This window comes from Podarcis filfolensis (assembly GCF_964270895.1).
Source record: "Podarcis filfolensis genome assembly, chromosome: 15".
Taxonomy (NCBI): domain Eukaryota; kingdom Metazoa; phylum Chordata; class Lepidosauria; order Squamata; family Lacertidae; genus Podarcis; species Podarcis filfolensis.
Genome location: NC_139618.1, coordinates 14227478 through 14254585, shown reverse-complemented (window position 1 = coordinate 14254585; position 27108 = coordinate 14227478). Strand labels below are relative to the sequence as shown.

The 27108-nt window shown below is 46.1% G+C and overlaps 2 long non-coding RNA genes across 2 annotated transcripts; both read left to right on the top strand.

Moving 5' to 3' along the window:
* The first annotated feature begins 153 nt into the window (after positions 1 to 153).
* LOC310750290 lies at positions 154 to 26267 on the top strand. The gene is made up of 3 exons (XR_014542042.1): positions 154 to 255; positions 23529 to 23616; positions 26201 to 26267. It is a non-coding gene; the product is annotated as an uncharacterized lncRNA (long non-coding RNA).
* LOC310750858 lies at positions 8464 to 10243 on the top strand. Its single transcript, XR_014542342.1, has 2 exons — positions 8464 to 8718; positions 9847 to 10243. It is a non-coding gene; the product is annotated as an uncharacterized lncRNA (long non-coding RNA).
* Positions 26268 to 27108: the final 841 nt, after the last annotated feature.

The window sequence follows — 27108 nt, the reverse complement described above, 5'->3', positions numbered from 1 at the left end:
AGATGGCCACCAACCTGGATGGCTTTCAAGGAGGACTGGACAAATTCATGGAGGAGAGAGAACTATCAATGATTTCTAATCACGATGGTTATGCTTTGCTTCCACTGGTGCCATCTATAGGGGGCTGTGGGGGCCATGCCCAGTATTTCCAAGGTGGGTCCTGGGCCTCCTAAAAATCCACTGCAATCCTCAAAAGGACGCATCAGCAGAAAGCATGTTTGCACTGGTGCCTCCTCCACCAGGGATGCAGCAAAGGTAAGGCGGCTCGCAGTGGGGAGGTGGTGGGCCAAGTCAGCCTGGCTGGATTTTGGGCAGTGGCGCACGTGTGACATCATACGCATGCATCGGGCCCCCACAATGTTGGGAGCAACTCGGCTTGCCTGTCTGCCTTCATTGTTGGAGTATCAATTGCTGGAATAGTTTTGAGTATCAATTGCTGGGAACCTTTGGTCCTGCTTGCAGGTTTCCCAGATGGGGCATCTGGTTGTCCTCTGTGAGAACAGCATGCTGGACTAGATGGGCCATTGATTCTGAACCAGCAGGCTCTTCTTATGCAAGGATAGATCAATAAATAGATTGGATTTCCCACAGGCGTGCAAGCCAAGTGGTGTACCCTGGAATTTGGGCAGTTCCCAAATCTGGAAGCCATCTGGAGACTTGGCTGCTTGCAAAAGGAATGCATCCCCCCCCCCCCAAAAAAAAAATTCTCTTGGACAGGCTTAATGCGGAAAAGTGACCAGATCCCGTGAGGTTTTCCCCAATCTCACAGCTTCTGCTTCCTGTAACTTCTGCAAACGACTGGCGTTTCCACGGCACTGCCTGGAGATTTCCCCCGGGTGCCTGATTTCTAATGTGTGGAATATATCTTTATTTTAGAACTCGGTTTTGAAATAGGCCTCATGTTTCGAGACGGCCGTGCGCATCACTTAAAAGTCTCCCCCGGTTCCCTCCTGGTGCACGATTGCTGTAATTACATCCGTCTTCCCAAGGCATGGGGGCTGGGGGGGACAATCTGGCTCAGATCGACACCAGAATGGCTTCAGATTCCATGCCTGCTGCGAAAACATGCCACCTTCGCTGCCGGATAATTGAAAGAGCCGCTGGCCTGACAGAAGTATAGTGTCCAGATCAGGGGAAGTAATAGTACCGCTCTATTCTGCCTTAGTCAGGCCACAGTTGGAATACTGTGTCCAATTCTGGGCACCACAATTGAAGAAGGATGTTGACAAGCTGGAAGGTGTGCAGAGGAGGGTGGCCAAGATGATCAAGGGCCTGGAAATGAAGCCTTATGAGGAACGGTTGAAGGAGTTTGGTATGTTTAGCCTGGAAAAGAGGAGACTGGGAGGAAATACGATAGCCATCTTCAAATATCTTAAGGGCTGTCACACAGGAGGGAGCATGCTTGTTTTCTCCTGCTCTGGACGGTAGGACTCGAACCAATGGCTTCAAGTTGCAAGAAAGGAGATTCCAACTAAACATTCGGAAATGTTTTCTGACACTAAGAGCTGTTCGGAAGTGGACAGACTCCCATGAGAGGTGGTTGACTCTCCTTCCTTGGAGGTTTCTAAACAGAGGCTGAATGGCCATCTGTCATGGATGCTTTAGCAGAGATTCCTGCCTTGCAGGGGGTTGGACTAGATGACCTGGGGTTCCCTTCCAATGATTCTATGAATGATTCTATGATTCTATGCCCTGTGCAGACAATATCGGCGGCATCACCAAACACCCTTTCCACAAAGCAGCTGGCTGCTCCTGAATGTGGGGAGGGCAAACCTTGGGACAATATTTTCTTTGGAACTGTCAATTCTTTTTTTGGAGAGCTGAAAGCAGACCACAAACAGACACTGTGTTAAATTCCTCCCATGGGTGTACCCAGGATTTATGTTGGGGAGGGCAGGTAGCCGGGATTTATATTAAGGGGGCATGACACCCCCTCTGGCTCTGTCTAGCAGATCATCCTCTGGCTGTCTAGCAGATTCAGAATGAAGTGTCTCAACAACAGTTGTTTTGGATTATTTCCTTTTGACTCCCAAGTGCTCAGAAAAATATGCCAAAATCTGCCTACAATTTCTACTTTTAGTTAAGTATTTTTATTTATTTACCTGATGGGGGGCAGCTGCCTTCCCCCCCCCTCCTGTCTATGCCCATTATTCCTTCCATATTTTAATTCAGATGATCAGTCTGATGAAAGGATTTAGGGATGTGGCTGCAATCCTAAACTCCCTTGCCTGGGAGTAAGACCCCCTGAACACATGAAGCTTCCTTCTCAATAAACATGTATAACCTGGGTGACGTGAAACCACAGTGGCCTATGAAGTGCTCCACAGGCCACGCCCCTTCCCAGGCCACGCCCTCACCCTCCTTCAGTCCCCAGCCCATCCCCTACCTGGATGGAGGACTGAGAGGCTAGAGATGTGTCCTACTAAAGGAATGGGGGAAATTATTCATTGTTCCACCCCTCTTGACTCTGGCCCCATCCACCACTGACATGTGACTCTTACACAAGGGAAGGGAAGTTTCTTAATAAAGTTTTCTGCTGTTCCAGAGGGTAGGACTCAAACCAATGGAGCTGAGTGACAAGGAGATTATGATTCTATTTTAAGAAGAACTTTCTGACTACAAGAGCTGTTTGGCAGTGGAAGGGATTGTTTTGGAAGGTGGTAGACTCTCTTGTTGGAAGTTTTTAAACAGAGGTTGGATTTTGGGACATTCCCACCACATGTGGAAGTATGTACCTGCGGAGGTGCAAAAACAAATCTCACTACAGCCAACTAAAGAAAACCAACCACCCCCAACCTCTCTCACCACCAAGGAAACACAACGAGAGAATAGTAAGAGAACCCATATGAGTAACACTGATACAAAACACACGTACACTGAGTACACCTTGATTTTATCTTGATGTGTTATATAATTGATGTTAGTCATTCTGAGCCCGGTTTTGGCTGGGGAGGGTGGGGTATAAATATATTATTATTATTATTATTATTATTATTATTATTATTATTATTATTATTATTTTGAAGAATAGAAACATAACCACCCCACCCCCACCTTCCCCCCTCTCCCCCTCTTCCTAACCTAACACTGTATGTAACACTAATGTCTCACAACAAATGAAACCGAATTGTAGAAAACACAACTTGAAAAAAGAGACAACACGTGTGTTTTTGTACACTAAGAAATCTTTAATAAAAATACATTAAAAAAAACAGAAACAGAGGTTGGGAACTTGGATGGCCATTGGTTAGGGATTTGTTTATTTTTTAGCTGTGATTCCTGCATTGGAGGGGGTGGGACTGGATGACCCTTATGGGTCAACTCTGCAATTCTGATTCTCAGCTGGAAAAGGCCTCTTTGCACGGTCACATATTTCTCTCTTCACAAGCACAGAAAGGGGCAAATTTGGTTTGTCATAGCAACAACAAAAATCTGTGTTTAGCCTCTCTATGCTTTGAACAATTTTCAGCTGGGGGTCAGATCTCCCAGAATTCATTTGCATTGGAGTCAGTTCCAGATCTATTTATTTATTTTAAAAACGTGGTCCCTTTCGGTTTGAAGACATAGCAACCCCAACCTACAACATGCTCCTCTGACCTAATGCAGGTATGGTAGTTTCCCTCCAACATTCATGGGATGTCTGTGAGTTCTAGTGCTTGATTTTTTCTCTACCCATTGTCTCCATGCCATGCATGATTTTATAAGCTTCTATCATGTCTCCTCTGCCTTGCCTTTTCTCTAAACTAAATTGCAGGGGTTGGACTAGATGATGCTTGGGGTCCCTTTCAACTCTATGATTCTAAAAGAAACTCCCAGACTCTGCAAACTTTCATCATAAGGCAACCTTCTCCTACTCTATGATATTCAAATGCAGGGCTGACCCAGCCATTAGGCAGGGTGAGGCAGTGAAAATCCCTGATGTGGCAACCCTACAAGTCCTGCCACCTTTACTTGTGGCAGAGAATCAGGCCTGACAGCACCGATTTGGGTCGAGATCTCACCTGAAAATTGTGCCCATGCTGGCACCGCTTCTCTGCCAGCGCTGGAGATGGCAGTGCAAGTGGCACAGGCAGCGGTAGCGGCAGGTATTGGGGTTTTGTTGGGGGCCGTGGAGGCAGCAGCAGGGTAGGACGGGACTTCCCAATTTGCCTCGAGCGGCAAAACACGATGTGCCATGCCAAATGACAGGGCCGGCCCTGCTTCGAACATAATAATGGAAAAGGACACCATCGTGATGTGCTGTTTGCGCCTCTGCAGGTTCCCCGCTTGGCAGCCGCCTGATGCAGAGAGATTTCCCCAGTCTCCCAGGGACGCTGCCTAGGAGATGGGACAGTCTCCAGCAACAGCTGGGACACCAAGTTCCAAACGAGGGGGGCTTAAGGGTTGTCAATCTGTTCAGCGGATCAAAAGATTAGAAAGTTGGTGGCTCTTTGGCGCCCAACAAGAGCTTTCCTGGGGTGAAAATCCGAGGCACTGAATGACTTCTAAAAACAGTGTGGGAAGGCAGCAAAGAGACCCAGCAAGCTGAGAGAGAGAGAGAGAGAACCCAGAAGAAAGAAACCATGTTCTCCCACTTCTGGAAAAACACCAGTTGCTGCTTTGAAACTTGCATGCTTATTATGAAAGGATGCTTGCCAGTAGCCGAGTCATTTTGGAGGGGGGGACACGGGTGGCACTGTGGGTTAAACCACAGAGCCTAGGACTTGCCTATCAGAAGGTCAGGGGTTTGAATCCCCATGACGGTGTGAGCTCCTGTTGCTCTGTCCCAGCTCCTGCCAACCTAGCAGTTCAAAAGCATGTCAAAGTGCAAGTAGATAAATAGGTACTGCTCCGGAGGGAAGGTGAACGGTGTTTCCATCATCACAACAGCCCTGTGAGGTAGGTCATGCTGAGAGGCAGTGACCGGCCCAAGGTCACCTTGCGAGCTTCATGTCTGAGTGAGGGTTTGAACCCAGGTCCTATCCTTACACTCTTAACAACTACACTGTAAATCAGGGAGCCTTCTTGGTGGCTGCTTCCAGACATTGGAACTCCCTTTCTTGAGAAACCAGATTGGCTCCCACCTTGTTTTTTGGCCAGCAGGTAGAACTGACTGGTTTTTAAGGAAAGGGCTTTTAATAATGCTGTGCTGTTTTATCATTTGTATATGGACAGATTTGTCTGTTGTTTTAATTTATTGCTTTAATTATATTTGAGTTTATTTACCTTTGAATCTTTCATATATTTTTAAGTTTTCATATTTCACTTGTGTTTTAATTTTGGAAAGGCTGTGCCATGGACTGGCAGGATACAGAGGAGTGGTGTGAGGCACCAGCTGGAGAACCACCAAGGGAACCCCCAGGGAAGAAGGCTCAGAGCCAGAGGACTGGTGGTGAGATGGCAATGAATAGTCAGAGGGAGAAGAAGGAGCAGACTGGGAGGAAGAGCTGTCAGAAGCTGAAGAGGCAACGGGATTAAGTGAGCAAGAAGAGACTGTGACAGAGAGCAGTTCAGACCTGGAGGCAGGAGAGGAGGAAGGCCAGAAGAGGGATGAGACAGGTTGTAGACGAATCCAGGGAGGCTCCCCCTCCTGCTGTGACCAGCTCCCTTCCCTACTGGTCTCCTAGAAGTTGCAGAGATAGGAAAAGAGCAGAGCAGAGATTGGTTGTACGCAGACACGGCCTATGGAGAGGGGACTTATGCAGCCATGGGAAGGTGGTGACTTTCATTTTTTTAAAAAAATAATATTTATTACTTTTAAACCTTACAAAAAGAAAGGAAAAGAAAAAATGAAAAAGAAAAAGAAAGAAAAAACAATACAATACAATATATAAACAATACACAACATAACATTAACACATTAAACAAAACGAAAGCCAAAACAATTCAAAAAACAACAACACACATCATACCATCTCAATACCCTCTCTTTCATTCCCTTGTTTCATCGACCTCCTCTCACCTCCCTTTTTGTATTCCATTTCTATTAATTATTTCAGCAAATCCTTTCCATCTTTCTCTATTTTCTGTCATATGGTTATCTTAGCATATTTTAACCTTATTTTCCATTAATACTATAGTACTTATTTATACTTAATTCATTATAACATTTCTACTAAAGCCATATAATTCCATTCCATCATTTTTCTAACACTCTTTAATTTTACATTATTTCTATATATAAACTTTAAACTTTTTCCAGTATTCTTCCACCGTCTCTTCTCCCTGGTCTCGGATTCTGCCAGTCTTTTCCGTCAATTCCCTATAGTCCATCAACCTGGTGATCTTCTGTCCGAGGCTCTTAACTCTTTTCCAAGTCCCTTCTGCAAGTCTTCTTTATATTTATACATGCACTTTACTTTGTCTTCTCCTGATCTTGTTCTTATTTTCCTTCCTTTGATGCTGAAGAGTAGATCTCGGGGAAATTCCCCACCTAGCAATGTTTTTATTCCTTCTCGACAGGTCAGCCAAATCTCCATAATTAAAACTAAGATTCAAAAGATATTTCAGGACGTATTTCAAAGTTCCTCCAAATCTGGAGGTCCCCACAACTCCAGTCTCCTCCTGACCCAAGTCCAGGTCCCAAAGGTCAGTAAAACCCTGCATGAAGGGATCTATCCAACTTTCCTTCTCCAGTCCAAACGGGGCTCCAATCCTCAAAATCTGACTTTCTCTAAATTCACTCATAAATAGCATCAACTTATAGTCATCAAATTGCATCTGTAAGGCTGGGGCTCTCTCCCTCTCCACTTGTGCTACTTTAGGTTCAACAACAGCAACTTTCTCCCCTGCCTTCTCCACAATTTGTCCTGTCAAAGTAGATCCCTGTATCAATTCCTGAATAGTTTCTGAAATAATGTTCACTTTTTGTTCCAAATTAGTCACTTTTTGTCCCAAGTTATCAATTTTTATAGTCATCACATCTGTCTTCTTATGGAGCTGTTCCAGTGAATCATTTATCTTACATAATGCAACCACTAAGGCTTCTTCTGTCAACATTCTTAGCGCTCCAAGGTCAGTCCCAGATTCTCACAGTATTTTATCTTGCAGCTGGAAATTCCCCCAGCTCAGCTCATGTAACAATTTCAAAGGCTTCCTCTAGGGGGAAACAATTTCTATTTGTATCAATCCTTTTAAGCACAGTTCAAGCAATAAAGTTAGTTTCAATTTTCAGTTACTTTTACTCCTTTTTAAACGCAGAAGGAGACAATGGAAACAATGTATTTCTCTTATTTAACTAGCTGTCAACGAACGATCTATTCACAGTCAATAAGCATTTCCAAAACGTCAGTCTTACTAGCAGCCCGTTTCCAGGTTCAGAGCGGTGGTAATTTAACTTTCTTCACTCTCTCCTGCAGGCTTACACGATCCAAAATTTCCCCCCTCTTCTCCTGCTTCCAAGGGGGGTTTAATAATTTTAGCCGATGGAAGTTTAATCCTTTACAGAAGGCTTTCCAAGACTTTAGCTTGCAGCCTCTTTGCTTCAGTCTATTTACAAAAGGGGAAGGCGGACTTCCTGTTTGAAACCTCCCCGTTTCGGTGCCAAATTAAGACGTTTAAAAATCCAATTTTCCGTTCTACTCACGGGTAGTTGTTTTAAAATCAAATTGTCCACAGGAAAAAGTCAGTGCTCTCCGGCAACAGCAATGCAGCTTCACTCCATGAAAGAAGCAGTCAATTCGAAGCACCACGCCATTCACCCCACGTGGCTCCGGATCCCCGAAACCGGGTTTCCCCGCGAGTAGGGGAGGCGCAGAAGGTGCCAGCCGAATGCCACGTTCACAGGCTTCTCCTGCCTGTGATTTTTCGTGGGTCCCCGCCTTCGCCGTGGCAGCCAGACCCTAATTTCCACGAAGTAAATTCCTCCCGATCAGAGGAATTCCGCCATTGTCCGGAGGCGCCAACCCGGAAGTCTCGGGAAGGTGGTGACTTTCAGTCCCTGCAACTGCCTCATTGGGGCAAGGCTGACTGGTAAGAGTTGCTGTGATTACTGTTTTGGTTTCTTTAAATAAAGAGTTAACTTCACTGACACCAGGCAGAGGGCCTTCTCAGGAGTGGCACCCACCCTGTGGAGCACCCTTCCACCAGATGTCAAGGAAATAAAAAACTATCTGACTTTTAGAAGACATCTGAAGGCAGCCCTGTTTAGGGAAGTTTTTAATGTTTGATGTTTTATCACTTTTTATTATTAATATTAATATTCTGTTGGGAGCTGCCAAACAGCTGGGGAAACCCAGCCAGATGGGTGGGGTATAAATTATTATTATTATTATTGTTATTATTGCTGCTGCTGACTTTCACCTGACTGGCTCCTGACAGCCGCAGGATATAAACAAATATACTACTACTACTGCTGCTGCTGCTGCTGCTAATAATAATAATGATGATGATGATGATGATGATGATGATGATGATAGATCATCTGTAACTACATGTCACATCATATTCAGGATTACAGCTGAAAACAGCCTCCTTGTACTGCACTGCTGCCTGCTCTCCCTTGCCAATAGCACCTGGTTCCATTTAGAGCCAATCCTTAGCAAAGGTCATGCTCCAGGCCAGCTGTCGTGTCCCAAGGGACCAGAAGCAGATAACCTCTTGAAAAAAACAGAGGTGAAGCTCAAGAGGAGCGAATCGGGAACAGAAGCAGATGTGTACTTAAAACTGGGCAGAGGTCCAGATCCAAGACAGCAATCAAAAAAGGCGATTCAGGCTGTGATGTCACAAAGAACCCTGCAGGTAGGCTTTCCTAGGGGTTGGTGGGCAGGGGACTGGCTGCTGGGAGACCAGCTGACCGGGTGCCAGGGAAGCATGGTAGTGCAGCCTAGATGGCCCCCTGGCAGCAGGGGCTGCGTCTGCAGGCGGGGAAAAGGGCAGTGGCAGCGAAGGAGATGAGTTTGAGTGCTGGGAGCCCCAGGTTGAAACTGCCATGTTTTCATGGCCAAGTGGGGATTTGAACTCTGGTCTCTCCTAGGTCCTGGTCCAACATTCTAACCAGCGCTTTTATTTTTAGTAAATAAGGTGCTGGTACACTGGGACTCAGGTGGCGCTGTGGGTTAAACCACAGAGCCTAGGGCGTGCTGATCAGAAGGTTGGCGGTTCATAGAATAGAATCATAGAATCATAGAGTTGGAAGAGACCACAAGGGCCATCGAGTCCAACCCCCTGCCAAGCACTCCTGACATATGGTTGTCAAGCCTCTGCTTAAGGTTCGAATCCCTGTGATGGGGTGAGCTCCCGTTGTTCAGTCCCTGCTCCTGCCAACCTAGCAGTTCCAAAGCACAAAGTGCAAGTAGATAAATAGGTACTGCTCCAGCGGGAAGGTAAACGGCGTTTCCGTGCACTGCTCTGGTTTGCCAGAAGCGGCTTAGTCATGCTGGCCACACTGCCTCACTGATGCCACAGGCAATTCTGGTGGGCACACTGGTGCTCATGGGCACCAAGTTGGCGACTCCACTAGTCCTTAGGGAAGAGGACCTATTATTGCAGTTTTTTGCGCACACCAAAGGGACCATCCAGCAGAGCCCTTGGATGTCGGCCTTCCCCAAGCAGCAGTAGGAAGGCAGATTTCCGCGCATCTCCACCCGCAGGTAACTGCTGCCTCTCTCCACAGAGGGATCTCTGAGTATTTGATTTGGATACAACTGACAGATAAGGCCGAACAGGCTGCAGGATGTTAGACTCGGCCTCCCCGGAGGATTGCAGACAAAATAAGCTTGCTAACTTGGAGGTGCTCCCCTCGCGTCTCTTCCCCCCAAGCCCCCTCGAGCAGCGTGTTAGATCTCCGTCTCTCCATCTCCATCTAACAGGGCAAGTGAGACAGACAAATTTATTTGGCCAGCAAATATTGTTTTCTCTCTTTATTAGATGGAGGCTTTGAATGTTTTATGAGCTCCGGTATTAAGATCGTGATGGGGGAGAAGAAAGCATCACCTCCAAAAAGAAAAAAAAAGCAAGCCTGGTGGACTCCTAAGATGGGGAGGGCCGGGGAAGAGCGCCCAGACGGCCCTCGTGGATGGCGGCAGGTACTTTGCGCTGCTTGCGGAGACTGCATTAAAATGCAAATTTCTCTCTGCCTGCTGGGAGCAGATAGTAAAACGCTAAAGAGGCAGGAGGCTTCTCTTTCGCAAGAGAGGCAGGCAGGCCCGCGACGGAGCATGGGGCACTTTTTAATTATTTTCCTCGGCGCCTTTTTAAATGAGATTGGAAGTGTTTTCTCTTGCTGCAGAGGCTGAAAATAAACAAAGCCAGAGGGGTTTTATTTTGCGGGGGGCGGGGAGAGAAGCAGGGCTTTCAGGGGGTTTCTCGAAGGCCAACTGGGATTGAGAGAGAGAGCGGAGTAGTGGTTAGAGCAGCCATGGCCGAACTTGGCCCTCCAGCTGTTTGGGGACTACAACTCCCATCATCCCTAGCTAACAGGAGCAGTGGTCAGGGATGATGGGAATTGTAGTCCCAAGTTTGGGATACACTGCTTCACTGTGCAAAGGTCGCCTCTTCCTTGGCTTTGGGAACTGTAGTCCCAAAACAGCTGGAGGGCCAAGTTTGGCCAGGCCTGGGTTAGAGGTCAGTCTAGCATGTGTGTGTGAGAGAGACCAGGGTTCAAACCCCTCATTCTGCCATGAAGCTTTCCCTGGCTGTGGCCTTGCCCAGTCACTGCCTCTCAGCCTCTCCTACCTCACAGGATTGTTGTGGAGGTGGAGAACCATGCACACTACTGTGAGCTCCTTGGAGGAAAAGGCAGGATATAAATTCAACAAATAATTCGGAACCAGGATGGGAGAGAAATTTAGGCTTAGGTCCTGCTTGCCCAAGGCAGCATCTGGTTGGCCACTGTGAGAACGAGATGCTGGATTAGATGGGTCAGTGGCCTGATCCAGCTATGGAGCTCAATTTAGGACCTTATGAGAGAACCAGGTATGCCACTATGAGCTCTTTGGGAGGAAAGGCAGTGGTAGTGTAGTGGTTAGAGTGTTCGACTAGGACCCAGGTTCATATCCTTCAATACACCAGGAAACCCACCGGGAAGCCCAATGAGGCATACATGGTTCTCCCCCCCCAATTAATCCCCACAACAGCCCTGTGAGGTAGGTTAGGCTCTCCCCATATAAACCAACCCAGACTCTGCATTCATAATCTGAGGCCCTTTGTTGTGTCTGCAGGGTGGCAACACGAGAAGGGGTCTTCTCTGTAGCAGTTCACCGCCTGTGAAATGCTCTCCCCAGGAAGGTTCACCTGGTGCTCTCATTATGCATCTTCAAGTGCCAGGTGAAACCGTTCCTCTTCAACCAGGCTTTTGACTGATGAATATTCGACAGCCTTTTAAATGTGTCCGCGGGAAACTGGGGGAGGGTATTGTTTTGCTGTTTTGTTTTAAGTACTGTATTTATTTGTGTTTTTATCTTGTATTTTATTCTGTGAACCGCCCTGAGATCTTACGATGAACGACAATATATACATTATTATTATTTAACATCTTTATTGAAAGTTCAAAAAGTACATAACTATATGTGCACTAAACATGATGAGATGTAAAGAAAAGAGAGAGAAAAAGAGAAACAGCACCCACGTAGAAGGGAAAATAAGGCGGGGAGGGAAAACCAAACTGTATACTTTAAAAGGTTGTTATTGTACTTCACCAGATCTTAACCGATTACAGTATTTGTAAGCATGGATTTGAAATATCATTGAATCTGTCCACAGCAATTCTGCGTTTATATGCAAGTTGTTAATAATAATAATAATAATAATAATAACAACAATATTTATTATTTATACCCCGCCCATCTGGCTGGGTTTCCCTAGCCACTCTGGGCGGTTTCCAACAAAACACTAAAATACAATAACCTATTAAACATTAAAAGCTCTGCCTGGTTCCCTGTAACTTGGCTTCTCACAGTGAGGGAACCGCCAGAAGGCCCTCGGCACTGGACCTCAGTGTCCTGGCAGAATGATAGAGGTGGAGACACTCTTTCAGGTATACTGGACTGAGGCCATTTAGGGCTTTAAAGGTCAGCACCAACACTTTGAATTGTGCTTGGAAACGTACTCGAAATGTTGCGAGTTTGTACAGTGGTACCTCGGGTTAAGTACTTAATTTGTTCCGGAGGTCCGTCCTTAACCTGAAACTGTTCTTAACCTGAAGCACCACTTTAGCTAATGGGGCCTCCTGCTGCTGCCGCACCACTGGAGCATGATTTCTGTTCTCATCCTGAAGCGAAGTTCTTAACCCGAGGTACTATATCTAGGTTAGTGGAGTCTGTAACCTGAAGCGTATGTAACCTGAAGCATATGTAACCCAAGGTACCACTGTATAAGTCTTCAATCCAATCATAGAAGGGAGCCGCATTTTTATTTACCGTAATTTTATTTTTCCAATTCATCAGTATCAGTCTTTTTGCTGTGGTAAGGGCACAGAGACTCCACTCGTGTTGTCCTTTTGTAAGGTTCCATGTGCTGGGTATATAATTCAAGAGCATATTTGCTCTGTATTATTATTATTATTATTATTATTATTATTATTATTAAGATTGAGAGGCAGTGACTGACCGAAGGCCACATCCGGCGAAACCTTCATGGCAGAGTGGGAGATTCGAACCCTGGTCTCTCCCACGTCCTAGTCTGACACTCTGACCACTAGACTGCACTGCCGGACTGAACCCAGTTGTGGGCGGGGAGGAGGAGACTGGACTTTTCTACCCCGCTCCCTTGCGCGCACACAAACCCCTCGCCAAGTGCTGCAGGAGACTCTGCCGCGGCTGCTCTTGCCAGGCGTAAGGCAGGCGTGAGAGACAGGTCTGCAGGAAATGGCAGGATGCAGAAAAGGAGCAAAGATTTTCCGGGCAACCAGCGTGCTATTATTCCCCCCGCAAATCGCATCCGATGACGTCCCCCCGCGGAGTCCCCCTCCATTCAATCGCGAGCCATTGATTAAGTGCTTTGCGTAAATCTCTGCGCCAGTGTGACATCCCGGTCTACGGGGCCGGTTTTCGACAGCCATGCTGGTTTAAAACGCAGCCCTCCCCCCCCTCGAGAAGCCGGGACAAAGGCAGGCCCTGATGGAAGACAGTTAATCGGATGCGATGGACGAGCTGGTGGCCGCGGAGAGAGGAGGAGGGAGAAAAAGACAAGGTCCTTCCCCAGTTCTTCCAAGCTGCGCTCAGCGGAGCGAAGAGCAAACGGCACATCAAAGGCAGCGCGGAAATGAGCCTGTGTAATCCGAGGGGAAAAAATAGCCACCAGCGCTTCAAGAAATGAGCCGCCCCATCTCATCTCGAGCAAATCCTGGCACCCCCCTGCTTACACACACCTTAAAAAAAAGGAGAGAAAGGCCTCACGTCAGCAAATTCCACTCTCGGCTTCGCCTTAGGCGATCCTGGTCGCCTCGGCGTCCCGTCAGGTTTCCGCCTCGCTAATACTTGCACATTTCTTCAACTCAGCAGGGCCCTGACGAGCTGGAGGAGAGGAGATTTATCCAGCCAAATTGGTCTGAGTAATAGGGAGTGCGGCTCTTAGCTGGGATCAATAGTGTGTGTGTGTGTGTGGGTGCGGTTTAATGTAGAGAAAGGGGAGCTGAGAGAAGCATTGGGTTGGTTTTCCACCGAGAACCTAGACCCAATTTGCACACCCCAAAACAAGAGGCGTACCAAGCGTCCTTCGGGATTTGTTTATTTTATTATTGATCTCATGAAATGTATACACTTCTTGATTATTAAAAACCAAACAAACCCTCAAAGAAAACAATACAATAAAATTATCGGCAAAAAACAACTCTTTAAAACATTCAAAAAAATAAAATTGTGTACATTTGAAATCACTGGTAGCATTAAGATAAATTCAACAGTGTAAATAAGTTTTGATGGATGTAACAATGGAATACTGAATGGTTTGGGTTTATGTAAAATATGCAGGAATGTATGGTGTGCAAAATTAACCATAGAAAGAGAAGAAGGGAAGTCATTGATTTAAGGTTGTTTAAATGAATATTTTGAAATGTAAATTAGAAATTTAATTTAAATTTTATATATTATATATATGAGAACCGCTTCTGCCACAATAAAACAGATTTAAACTTGCATCAACTTTATGAACATCAGGGTAGGCTTGTCTAAACAAAAATGCTCTTAGCAGGTGCCAAAAACTGTACAGTGAAGGCACCTGCCTGATGTCAATAGGCAGGGAATTCCAAAGTGCCACACTATTTCTTACAAATGTGGAATGTGTGTTGTTGCATGCTAGTCCAATGTCTGAGCAGTGTGAGATTCTAGGTGCTCTGGGTACTTGCCCAGGGTTTGGTTTCCTCGGAATAAGGCACAGTGGAGACTGTGGTGTCTTTATGATGTTTATTTACACATATATGCAAACTGAGCCTATGATGGAGGGGCTCACAGCATTAACACCCCAAGAGGGTCTTGCTTCTCCCATAGCCACAGCCTTGGATTCCAGCAGAAATCAGGCATGGCTCTGACTCTCTGCCTTCCCAGCCTGCTGCTTTGCTTCCAGCTTCCATGCATACCACTCTGGCTTTTGTCTTTCTAACTACCAGGGAGTTGAGGGAGAGAAGCTACCCATTTGTCTTCTGGCACAGAGCCACTTCCTTTGCTTCCTTAATGGCCCATACTTAGAGGGCCATTACCAAGAACTTTGGCCACTCCCTGTTGGATCCAGGAATTGGAATGCACCATGGGAAAACAGTCCTCCTAGGCCTCTGGCTAATTAAATAAGCTATGACCTTTTAAACAGTGTGTGTCAGAGGGGTGTCGTTATTTCGTTTGCTATTATGTTATGCATTTTTGTGTTTTGATGTTGCAAATTTCAAAGGATAAAGAGAGGTCAGCGTAGAGGTTAAAGATGAGTCTGAGAATCTGGAGGTCCCTTACTCTGTCTGTTTAAACCTCTTTCTGCAAGCTGAGCTGCCCCCAAACTTCCAACAAAGGCAGCATAAAAAATGCATGCAATAGTGAAAATAACTTGCAGAAATGCACTGTTAGGGAAAATTCGTGGGAAAATGTGCATATCTGCATAGAAAAATGTGCGACTGGACACAAAATCTACAGCAAAATGCTGACTGGTTTCCATGAGGCCTTTAAATAATAAACATCGCAAACTGATGCAGAAATACGGCAAAGTGTATTTAAGGCTGGACAGATTAGGACCTGAGGGAAACGGAAATTGGCTGTCTTGTCTACTGCTATCCTTAAGCTGTTACAATCTAAGCATAGGCACCTTGTTCCTGCCTTTGCTTCGTGAGACTGCTTGTAATGAGGTCCAGACAGACAGCAGAGATGGTGCCTGGCCTGGTGGAAGGATTCCTGCAGAGAGGAATGCAACTTCTAGGAGTCTGCATAGGCTTTAAAAGATTCTAAGCCCAGTTCCTGCTCTCACAGCAGCCAACCAGAGGCCTCTTGAGGAGGATGTAAACATAAGAACATTCTCTCCACCGAAGATTCATGGCAACTGACATTCATAGGCATACCATTTCTGACAGTGGCGGTGTTTCAGAGGCCTGCTGAATTTTATTTTTTATTTCTGCAATTCTAGCTGGACATAAAATTCAGCCACCTGTGTATAGAGAATCAACCCTAAAACTCATATACAGTGGTACCTCAGGTTACAGGCGCTTCAGGTTACAGATGCTTCAGGTTACAGACTCCGCTAACCCAGAAATAGTACCTCGGGTTAAGAACTTTGCTTCAGGATGAGAGCAGAAATTGTGCGGCGGCAGCAGGAGGCCCCATTAATTAAAGTGTTACCTCAGGTTAAGAACAGTTTCAGGTTAAGAATGGACCTCCAGAACGAATTAAGTTCTTAACCTGAGGTACCACTGTATAAGTGGTACCTGACCCCTAGGAAGCTGGCCCTGATCTAACCTGGTGCCTCACCACATTGCTAGAGGGGCTGCCTCACACCTGGTAAACATCTCCACATGTGGTGGGAATATACAAAAAACCAGCCTTTCTAGAATTCAGTATTCTGAGAAATTAATAAAGCAACAAAACAACAATTGGAAGACAAGCCAGAATTAGTTTAATTAAATACATTTCAACACAGTAATATGGATTCACATAATAAAGAATTAGGAAGTGATTTATTAAGTTAAAAAGTCCTAGACTCTACAACTTTCCCTCATAGGGTAGTCAGGGATGAAGGCAGTCCTGTATAGGGAAGTTTTTAATGTTTAATGCTTTACAGTGGTACCTCGGGTTAAGTACTTAATTCGTTCCGGAGGTCCATTCTTAACCTGAAACTGTTCTTAACCTGAAGCACCACTTTAGCTAATGGGGCCTCCTGTTGCTGCCGCTCCGCCGGAGCACAATTTCTGTTCTTATCCTGAAGCAAAGTTCTTAAACTGAGGTAATATTTCTGGGTTAGCGGAGTGTGTAACCTGAAGCGTATGTAACCTGAAGCGTATGTAACCCGAGGTACCACTGTATTAAGTTTTTGTGTATCCTGGAAGCTCTCCAGAATGGCTGGGGCAACCTAGTCAGATGGGCGGGGTACTATGGTGGTGGTGGTTGTTGTTAATACTACTACTCCTCCATCTCCTTGATTATTTCAGCTGCCGTTTTCTGGACCTTCTTGAACTCTACAATTTCCTTTTTGAATGAAGGTGACCAGGACTTTGGAGGTGCTTTAAACATAAGGGATGGCTCTGCTGTAGCTGAGCACCTTGCCTGGCACCAGTGGCGATTGGTGGGCCACTCTGGCCCAGCCTCTGTCTCCACTGCAGTGAGCTCCTTGGCACCATTTCCAAGGCAGGTTGCTATTCCTCATGCCTAAACGGAGTCTTTTCATACCCTTCTGTTTGGCGAGAGCCTCCTGCTGCGCGGAGCTATTTCCAGACGCTAATTAGCAATCCATCGATTGGATGCAGGGGCTGTTTAATGTCTGCGCTTCAGACATACAGACTCAGCGGGTGTTGTTTCAGAGTGGGAGAATGAGGACCACAGTCTCCACTTCTCCAGCATATGTTGAGCGCACAGGCCTCCCCCGCCCCCCGCCGACAGTGCTTTCGCACCCCACCCCAGTCTCCAGAGTGCTAGGGAGACGCCAGGGGTTCCAGGCAGAAACTCAGAGTTTTATTTCGGTGGAATGAAGGCCAGCAGAGACTGTGGTGCCATTAGGATCTGTGCCTTTCTTTATACATGCATCCTTTTCCGCTTCGTTTATGTAATTTATACACTGCCCTGTTATGTACTGAGTTGAATAGGATCCAAAATGCAGCAGACTGATTGGTCCTAGAACAATAGGATTCAGAATGCAGCAGTCTGATTGGTCCTAGAACAATAGGATTCAGAATGCAGCAGTCTGATTGGTCCTAGAACAATAGGACCCAGAATGCAGCAGTCTGATTGGTCCACAGGAGCCACTCAATCCAGCTCCAGGTGGAAGTGAATCCGCAACCTGATTGGCCTACAGGAGAATCCCGGAATTAGCCAATCACGTGGGGCCCATTCTGTAAATAATGTATATAAAGCAGACATTCTGGGGGAACTTCCATTCCTCCTCATCACTATGAGCTGAATAAAGAACATGAAATCCACTCTCGACTCCGAGTATATTTCACAGGCGACGAAGGTGGGATCCCTCATGCCCCTCATCAAAAGATGGCAGGCAAGTATACCAATATTGCCAAATGGTTTATTTTTGTCACTTTTGAATTTACTGGCACGTTCTGTATTTTGTATATTTGTATTTCCAATGTTCTGGATTTTGATGTTTTGAATGTTTAATGTAAGCCGCTGTGGACACAGCTTATTGCGATAAAGTGGCTGGCAAGGATTTGCAATCCATTAATATCGAGACATAATATCAGTACACAAAACTCTACACAAGGTAAGAACCAAAACAGTTATATGCATAAAATTATAATAAGAAAAAATATATGCAACACATAATAAAATACATAATAAAAAACAGATTGTTACAACAACAACGACATAAAAATAAAAAGAAATTCAGCTACAGGGGAAAAACAAAAGCAGTGCACAGATACAAATCTTTCTGTCCAATGGTAGTTTTTAATCCACAGAAAATGGCAATCCCGCCTAGATCTCACCTGGGAGGTTGCATTTCCTCTCCCAGTCCCTTAAGAGCTTATTCCTCCTGCCTCTCCCATATCACATATGTACAATTGAGCATAGGATGGAGGGGCTCACAGCACTGATGCCCCCAACAGATCTGGCTTCTTGGTTAGTCACAGTCTTAGAAGCTCATTGGACAACAAGAAGTAACCAAGTCTTTGGTGTCATTGACCCAGACCTGTGGAACTCTCTGACACTAGAGATTCAGCAGGGACCTTCCTCCTCAGCTTTTAAATGCCTGCAGAAAACTTTTCTATTCCACCAGGCTTATGCATGGGGTAGCCATATGTTTGGGATTTCCCGGACATATCCTCTTTTGGGGGGCCAGCGTGCCCATAGGAGCAGATTTCTGCATTTTACATAAAGTGTCTGAGTTTGGGGTTTAAAAAAATAAATAAATTGGGTGTGGGGTGGGGCCTGCGCTTGGCCTTGTATGTTTCCGGCACCTGCCAGGCCTTACATGGACTTCCTGGGGCTGTTCAGCCTTCCATCGTCTGCAGACGCTGCATCTTCTGAGCCAAAGACAGCCAGGGCAAGAGAGGGGAGGGAAGGGAAGGAGCAAGCAGGCAGATGAGGAAGGGGTCAGTGGCAGGGAGGGGGTGAACAACAGAGATGCAGGATGGGTTTTTGCTCTTTCGAATATGGCCACCCTACTTATGCAGGTGTCAGGCTTCCCTCCCACGGTGGCAGCAAAGAAGCAGAGAAAAACAAAGAAGGGTTCTTACTAATTAGTTCATTCAATAATCGCAGCGAGAGACAAAGGAATGCAGTCTCTATATAATGGCGTTGCTCCAAGTAAAGTCCCACCCCCCTACGTTGTTCCTATTCTACATCACCCCTGCACCGGCTAATCTGAACTTTCTGCTTCTGAGCTCTCTGTTCTACAACCCACAACGCCTGCCAGGTCCTGGGAGAGGGGGGTGGGATCAGGAATGCTTTCCAAAGACACTGAGTCTGCACCCTTGCGCTTCTTCTTCCTCCTCCTGCTCCTCTTCCAATATTTCCCAGCTTCTGCCCTCTGCAGCCTCTGAACTATGCCCTTCTGCAAACCATTGTTCTAAATCTATCCTGTGCTCCTGTTCTCGTAAAGGTTCAGGAGAAGGGGGAGGGGGTGGTCCCTACCATTCCTCCTCAGTCCAGCCCCTGAGAACAGGCAATTGAGGATATGCCCTTCCACAGTAGTCAGGTGCTTTCTGATTTTAACTTTTTAAAATATGGTTTTTATGGTATGTTTTTTTGAATGTACAATTGTTGCAGACTGCTCTGATAGCCTTTTCATGAATAGCGGTGTAGAAATGTATATTTATATACAGTGGTACCTCTGGTTGCGAACGGGATCCGTTCTGGAGGCCCGTTCACAACATGAAAAGAGTGCAACTCACAGTGGTGCGTCTGTGCACGTGTGGGTTGCAATTCGCTGCCTCTGCACATGCGTGTGATGTCATTTTGCGCTTCTGCGCATGCGCAAGCAGCGAAACCCGGAAGTAACCCTTTCTGGTACTTCCAGCTCGCCATGGGACATAACCTGAAAGAATGTAACATGAAGCGGACGTAACATGAGGTATGACTGTACATGGTGCTGATAATGCCACAGTTGCAGGTTCGATCCTCGTATATTCCCCTCCTGCATTGTAGGGGGTTGGACTAGATGACCCTCAGGGTACCTTCCAACTCTACAATTCTATGATTTTTTTTTTAAAATCCCTATTGGGTTCTCCCTCCTGCCCTCTGACCTCCTAGAAACAACAATAACAAGCTTAGAGGACTCGAGATGACTGCCATAAATCCAATTAGAGCAGGGTTAAGCACTCTGTAGTCGGAACAGGCCAGTTTGAGCTGCTGAACAAGCAGCTGCTGGATTGCCCATTGATTCGAGGTAAATAATATTAGCTCTTATGGATCTCTTCTCTTTTCTGTTCTGAAGGAGACATCCATCTAATATGGCAGGCCTCAATGCAAAAGGCCGACCCACCTGGCCTCTGTCATGTCGAAGCCATTACACGGGAGCAAGAGTAATTGTCCCTCACACTGAAGTCATCCCCCCCCCCGCAAGTCTTGAAAAGGACCCAGAGTTACTTAGCAAATGAAGAATATTACAGCCGCAGTGACTGTCGCAGATGAAAAGGCAACGTTGTGGGTCGAGGTGCAATCCAATCATCGGTTTATGGACCCAGCATCCTCCAGGGAGCATCAGGCATGCGTTGGATCTCCTGGTCCTAGCCTGGGGCGGAGCTCAGAGATGGGCAAAAGGATCTGGGTGGCTCAGGACTGACAGCAAACGGAAAGGGGTCATGATGCTGGAGGAAGAAGGGTGGAAGGGTCAGCTCCAGGGAGGGGCTGCTGGGGGCAAACTGCCTCCCTACTTCAGAGCACCCCCCCCATTTATCAGCCACAAGTATTGATTCAGCCGTACTGGAGAGCTTAGATATATTTACTGTAACGTAGCAGTTAAATGACAAAAAGTGCCTAATTTCGATCTTGCTGTACTGCTGTTTCAGAAACTCAGTTTCCATCCTTTCCTTCTACTGATATAACATCATAAAATTGTTGAGCTGGAAGGGACCTCAAGGGTCACCTCGTTCTACAATCCTTTGGATCTTGAAGTATGGGTTCCCCCAACAAAATTTAAAAATTTGGGTTTGTAATTTGGAATTTATGTGATGTGATTTAATTTGATGTGATTGGCCAGTTAATAAAAAATATTTTTTTTAAAAAAATACAATGCAGGAATCACGGCTGAAGAAGCCCTGACAGATGACCACCCGATCTCAGTTTAAAAAACAAAGGACAGTTCACCACCTTCAGAGGCAGTCCGTCCTGCTTTTGAATGGCTCTTACTGTCCGAAAGTTCTTCCTAAGGTTCAGTCAGAATTCTTTCTCGTCATTTGCACACATTGGTTCAGGTCCTGCCCCTCAGAGAAGCAGAAAACAATCTGGCTACGTTTTCCATGTGACAACACCCCTTCAGATATTTGAAGATGGGTATCTCAGTCTTCCCTTCTCCGGGCTAAATGCGCCCAATTCCCTCAACCATTCCTCATAATCATCTTTCTCTACACTTCCTCCCGTTTGTCAATATCCTTTTTCAACTGTGGAGCCCAGAACTGGCCTCGGTCCAGTATATCTGAAGGAGCATCTCCACCTCCATTGTTCTACCTGGACACTGAGGTCCAGCACCGAGGGCCTTCTGGCAGTTCCCTCACTGCGAGAAGCCAAGTTACAGGGAACCAGGCAGAGGGCCTTCTCAGTAGTGGCACCCACCCTGTGGAATGCCCTCCCACCAGATGTCAAAGAGAACAACAACTACCAGACTTTTAGAAGACATCTGAAGGCAGCCCTGTTTAGGGAAGCTTTTAATGTTTGATGCATTACTGTATTTTAATATTTTGTTGGAAGCTGCCCAGAATGGCTGGGGAAGCCCAGCCAGATGGGTGGGGAATATTATATTATTATTATTATTATTATTATTATTATTATTATTATTATTATTATAATATATTATTATATTTATATAATAATAATAATAATAATAATAATAATAATAATAATAATAATAAATTATAAATAATAAATTATTATTATTAATTATTATAGGAATCACCAAGACAGAATAGAGGGGTACTATGACTTCCCTTGATCTGGGCAATATACTTCTGTGGATGTTGCCTAAAATAGCATTAGCTTTTTTTGCTGCTGCATCACCCTGTTGGCTCATGTTCAGCTTGTGGTTCGCTTGGACCCCTAGATCCGTTCCCCATGTACTGCTGTTAACTGGAGAGCAGGAGGCTCACACAGGAATGCAGGAGCCATCGCTCGGTGGAATGGCTGAGGAACCCTTTCCCAGCAGAAATTTGTGACAATCGTTTTAGGAACAACAACAAACATCTCTGCAGCTCCTTCCTTCCCTGAGGGCATCGCAGGTGATGGCATAGCTGTCTGGTAAACAAACCTGCTTTCTATTAATCCACTCGCTCAGCTGTCTATTGCTACCTCTTCCACAAACAACGCCACCATTGATTTAGTGTCCCTTGGCTGGATCGATTTTTCCTTGTCAATCAAGCGCATGACCATGCAGACCCATCTCCTCCATGCTTGCATGTTCCCTCCTTATCCTGCGATTGGCTCCAGGAAGGAATTGGCTAGAGGGGCAGGAAAGCAGGGATGGAGAAAAATGTCAATTTGGGTGTTGCTCACTTTCTCTTTTCTACAGTCTGATTCTCCACATGCCCAAATCAGCTTGCAATTTGTTTCTGTTCGTTTTGAAGAAATTGGTCCTCGTGAAAATCCACCCGCGGTTTAGTTTGGATTTCTTCTCTCACACACTTTTTTCTCCCCTAGGCCATGTTGTCCAAGATACACATTTTTGCACAGCAAGTTCCCAATTGCAAAGCATTTCTGCACACCTGATTTCACAGTTTGCAACAGCAGATGCATTTTCGCGCTTGGCTGGAGAACCGCAATGCAGAATTCAGTGCGAATTTTAGAGAGTGGTGCTGTTTCAGTTTGCATCTCGTTTCAGAAATCACGAATTAGGCAAGTTCGCCTTTAGATGTGAACAGAATCAAATTTCTCCCCAGAGAGGTTGAATACAATAAAGTTTTTTTAAAGCCCTGCTAGATCAGGCACGGAAGTGAGAGCTGGACCATAAAGAAGGCTGATCGCCAAAGAATTGATGCTTTTGAATTATGGTGCTGGAGGAGACTCTTGAGAGTCTCATGGACTGCAAGAAGATCAAACCTATCAATTCTTAAGGAAATCAGCCCTGAGTGGTCACTGGAAGGACAGATCCTGAAGCTGAGGCTCCAATACTTTGGCCACCTCATGAGAAGAGAAGACTCCCTGGAAAAGACCCTGATGTTGGGAAAGATGGAGGGCACAAGGAGAAGGGGACGACAGAGGACGAGATGGCTGGACAGTGTTCTCGAAGCTACCAGCATGAGTTTGACCAAACTGCAAGAGGCAGTGGAAGACAGGAGGGCCTGGCGTGCTCTGGTCCATGGGGTAACAAGAGTCGGACACGACTAAACGACTAAACAACAACAACAACAAAGATCAGGCACAAAGCAGACCATCAAGTCTATCATCCTCTTCTCAGTGTGGGCAACCAGATGCCTCTGCAAGCAGGACCTGAGTGCAACAGGGCTCTCTCCTCATTCACCATCCCCAGAAACTGGTTTTCAGAGGCCGATTGGCTCCGACAGTAAAGACAAAAATAGGCAATCCAAGGCCAGTAGCCCTTTCACAACTTGCCACATGCATTGTGGAGCCAGAGTCCACAGAGCAGGGATCTGGGGGTAGCTTGGCCAGTTGTGCCAAATTGGTCACGTATGAATTGGAGCGAAGAAGAAGCGGTTGATGACTAGCAGCCGGCCTCCCTGTCCCGAAGACGGGCTTTAATAGCTTTCCTTTGTATTTCTCTACAAACATCCCCTTTCCTGACCTGCTCTCCTTTGCTCTCGATGCTTCCAGATAAATGCAGCATCTGTTAAAAAATAAGCCTGAAAAACTCATGCCGGCTCAGCCCTGCTCAGAGGGGAAGTGCTCTGCGTCTAATTGGGTAAGTAGACTTCACTGTAATGTCAAGCTGATGGCGAATTTTGCCTGAGGACGAGTGGAGGGAGAGGCAAGGAGAGGTTCTGGAGTGCCGTTGTAGATCTTAACAGCCTTGGATTTTAACTAGCTGCTCGCAAGCCTGAGGATGCTTCCCGGTTTTGTCTTCTGATGGTGCTCTTAAAAGCCAGCATCCTTGGGAGGCTTGGGAAGGGGGGGGGGGGAATACAGTGGATGAACACACAGACTCATAAAACCATAGGATCCCAAGGGTCATCTGGCCCAACCCCCCAATGCAGGATTCACAGCTAAATCTAGAACCTCCCTTTGGAGTGCAGGGTAGAATCCTGAAAACTCCTCTTTAAAATACCACAGAAGTCTTTGCTTACTAACTCCCACCCAGAATTAGGGTTTTTCGGAGCACAGCCTGACTGGGTGAATCCGCTAGAGGTGGGGGAGAAATCTGATATAGTTTGCATGTATTTATTTATTATTAATAATAATCACATGCCCTTCACCCTAATAAGGTCCCAGGGCAGGTTATAGGGTGGATCACAACATTAAAAGACAATATCGAAAACAGTTTAGAACAACTTACGATCACAAAAATTAGGTGGTTCCTGAAATGTGCTAATGCAACTTCCTGTCTTGTCAATTGATGGAGGTGGAAGGACATGGCATGAATTTCTGGCACAACCCTAATATGTAAAAATAGTAATAGCAACAATTGGTTAATTCATAAATTACCCACTTTTCACCCTAAGGTCCCAGGACTGGTGACAACATTAAATTGCAATATTAAAAACCGTTTAAAACAACTTCCAACCACAAAGAAATCAAGTGGATACTTAAAATACACACCTCAAGGGTCAAAAGCCAGGGCTAAAGAGAATGTGTGTTCATCACCCTCTGGCAGAAGCATAATGAAGCCAGATACACCGCTGTGGAAACAATTTCCCACAGTTTAGGGGCTGCCACAGAGAAGGCCCTCTCCCTCCTGGGCTGCCAGCTCCCAAGTCTCTGAGGGTGAAGGAACTGCCAAGAGAGCCCCCTCTGCTGATCTCAGCACCTCAGAGGGTCTGTTGGAAAGAAGGCAACCTCTTGTGTATTTGGGGGCTGAGTCTTTAAAGATGAATATGCAAAATTTGCTCTGTCCAAAATGGAGAACCAAAACACAGCCGTCGGAGTCTGAACTCACTCTGGATGCAGACAGAGTCCTTGGCCTTCATTGCAGGATCCTGGCCCCTTGCTCCTCATTCCCAGAACCTGCCCCAGGACCTGGTGTAAGACCAGGGCCTCCCATTCCTCCTATGAAGAGGAATCCCTTGACTGAGGCATGACAAGATGCCTCTCTCTCTCTCTCTCTCTCTCTCTCTCTCTCTCTCTCTCTGTGTGTGTGTGTGTTTCTTCTACGCATCCTGGGTCTTCCTCTGTTGGAGGACAAAGCTGTATCTGTTACATAACCTGCTCTGGCCTGATGTTCTCAGGTGGACCAGCGATCCCTTTCCCTTCAGAAATGTTGAAGCCACAGTCAGTTGTGGGTACAGCCGGCTTCTGTATTCGGAATGAGAAAGGGAGCGCCATCCTTTCCTTTGCCCGAGGCAGCAAAATGTCTTGGGCTGGCCCTGCCGAGAGGCATGTCGTTTGCAATTAATAAAGGTCAAATAGCAAATCAGAAGCAAAGGCCCTTTGGGAAGGGCTGTAGCTCAGTGATAGAGCATCTGCTTTTCACACAGAAGGTCTCATGTTCAGTTCCCACTGGCCTCTCCAGGTGGGAGAGCCAGCGTGGTGTAGTGGTTAAGAGCGGTAGTCTCATAATCTGGTGAACTGGGTTCGTGTCTCCGCTCCTCCACATGCAGCTGCTGGGTGACCTTTGGCCAGTCACACTTCTCTGAAGTCTCTCAGCCCCACTCACCTCACAGAGTGTTTGTTGTGGGGGAGGAAGGGAAAGGAGACTGTTAGCTGCTTTGAGACTCCTTAAGGGGAGTGAAAGGTGGGATATCAATTCTTCTTTTTCTTCCAGGTAGGGCTGGCTCAGTTTAAGGCCAGCCCTATTTCAGCCCTTGAGTTGGGTGCATGAGGACTAGAATCTTAGTTTAGCAGCAGAGCCTCTGCTTTGCATGCGGAAGCCTGGAGCAGGGGTGCTATGGTCTCGGATGCACAATTTTTGAGCATGCACTAACCAGGTGCCCCCCCCCCACAGGCACCTCCAGCATGGCATGGCCTGGTGCTCCCCTCTCTCTGCCCACCAAGGGCTACCTCGGCCAGCAGGGCTCCTGCTTGCATGGGTGGGCAGGCGGCTCAGCATGACCCTGCTCTGCTCTGGTGGGGGTGGGGTCACTCTGGAGGCAAGGGCTGGGCTGTCAATCCCCCCACCTGGTGTATGTGTGTGTGTGCCTGCCCCGGGCTCCAGCAACCGACGCTATGCCACTGGCCTGAAGAGCCTCTGCCAGTCAACAATGATGGATCAATGGTCTGACTCAGTCTGCAGCAGCTTCTTAATGTTTCCCAAAAAAACCAAAGCAAATACAGTATTGTGCACCACTTGCCTATTGAATTAAAAACAAATACGCCTCTCCTTTATATTCCAGTAACTATAGCAAAGATTTCCAGGTGGGATCAAGCCATTCTGTTTATTGCAAACTTTTCCTTCTGTTGATCTCTGGAACATGCAGTTATAGCATCTGACTCAGCTAGCATTTGATAAGAATATTGTATTTAAATTTAATATGCTTCTCTCTCTCTCTCTCTCTCTCTCTCTCTCTCCCCCTGCATGCTTGTGAGAGCATTGTACCATGTTTATCACAGTGAAATAAACCACATTTATTAAGGTAACATCTTTTATTAAAATGCTTATTAACTTCAGTGTGCTTGATTTCTTCCAGTCGTCGGCCATAACAAAGCATAAAAGAGATGCCCACCTTTAAGAATATATCAGGCAATCCAATTTGAAATTCTCAGGTTGCTAAAAGACTCCCACACACATTTATTATTTTATTTTATGGCACTACTGTAAGTGTATATGAATAAGCCTGGGAAAGAGTTGAAAAAAAATGGGGGGGGGGGAAATGTATCCCATAATGGACAAGACCTGTGGAGTGGAGTTATAGCTCAGGGTAGATCAGAAAAGGGCAAGCAAAATATAGCATGCCTGGGTAGCTCAGTTGGTTCGAGCATGGTGCTAATAATACCAAGGTTGCAGGTTCAATCCCCATATGGGACAGCTGCATATTCCTGCATTGCAGGGGGTTGGACTAGATGATCCTCAGGGTCTCTTCCAGCTCTTTGATTCCATGAAATGATCAAAGTGATGGAGCAGTTCCTCTTTGAAGAGAGCTTGCAGCATTTGGAGCTTTTTAGCTTATAGAGGAAAGGTGACAAGGAGAGACATAATAATAACAAAATTTTATTTATATCCCGCCCTCCCCAGCTGAAGCCGGGCTCAGAGCGGCTAACAACAGTAAAAGTAACACAGTTTACATAAAATCACAATCAATTA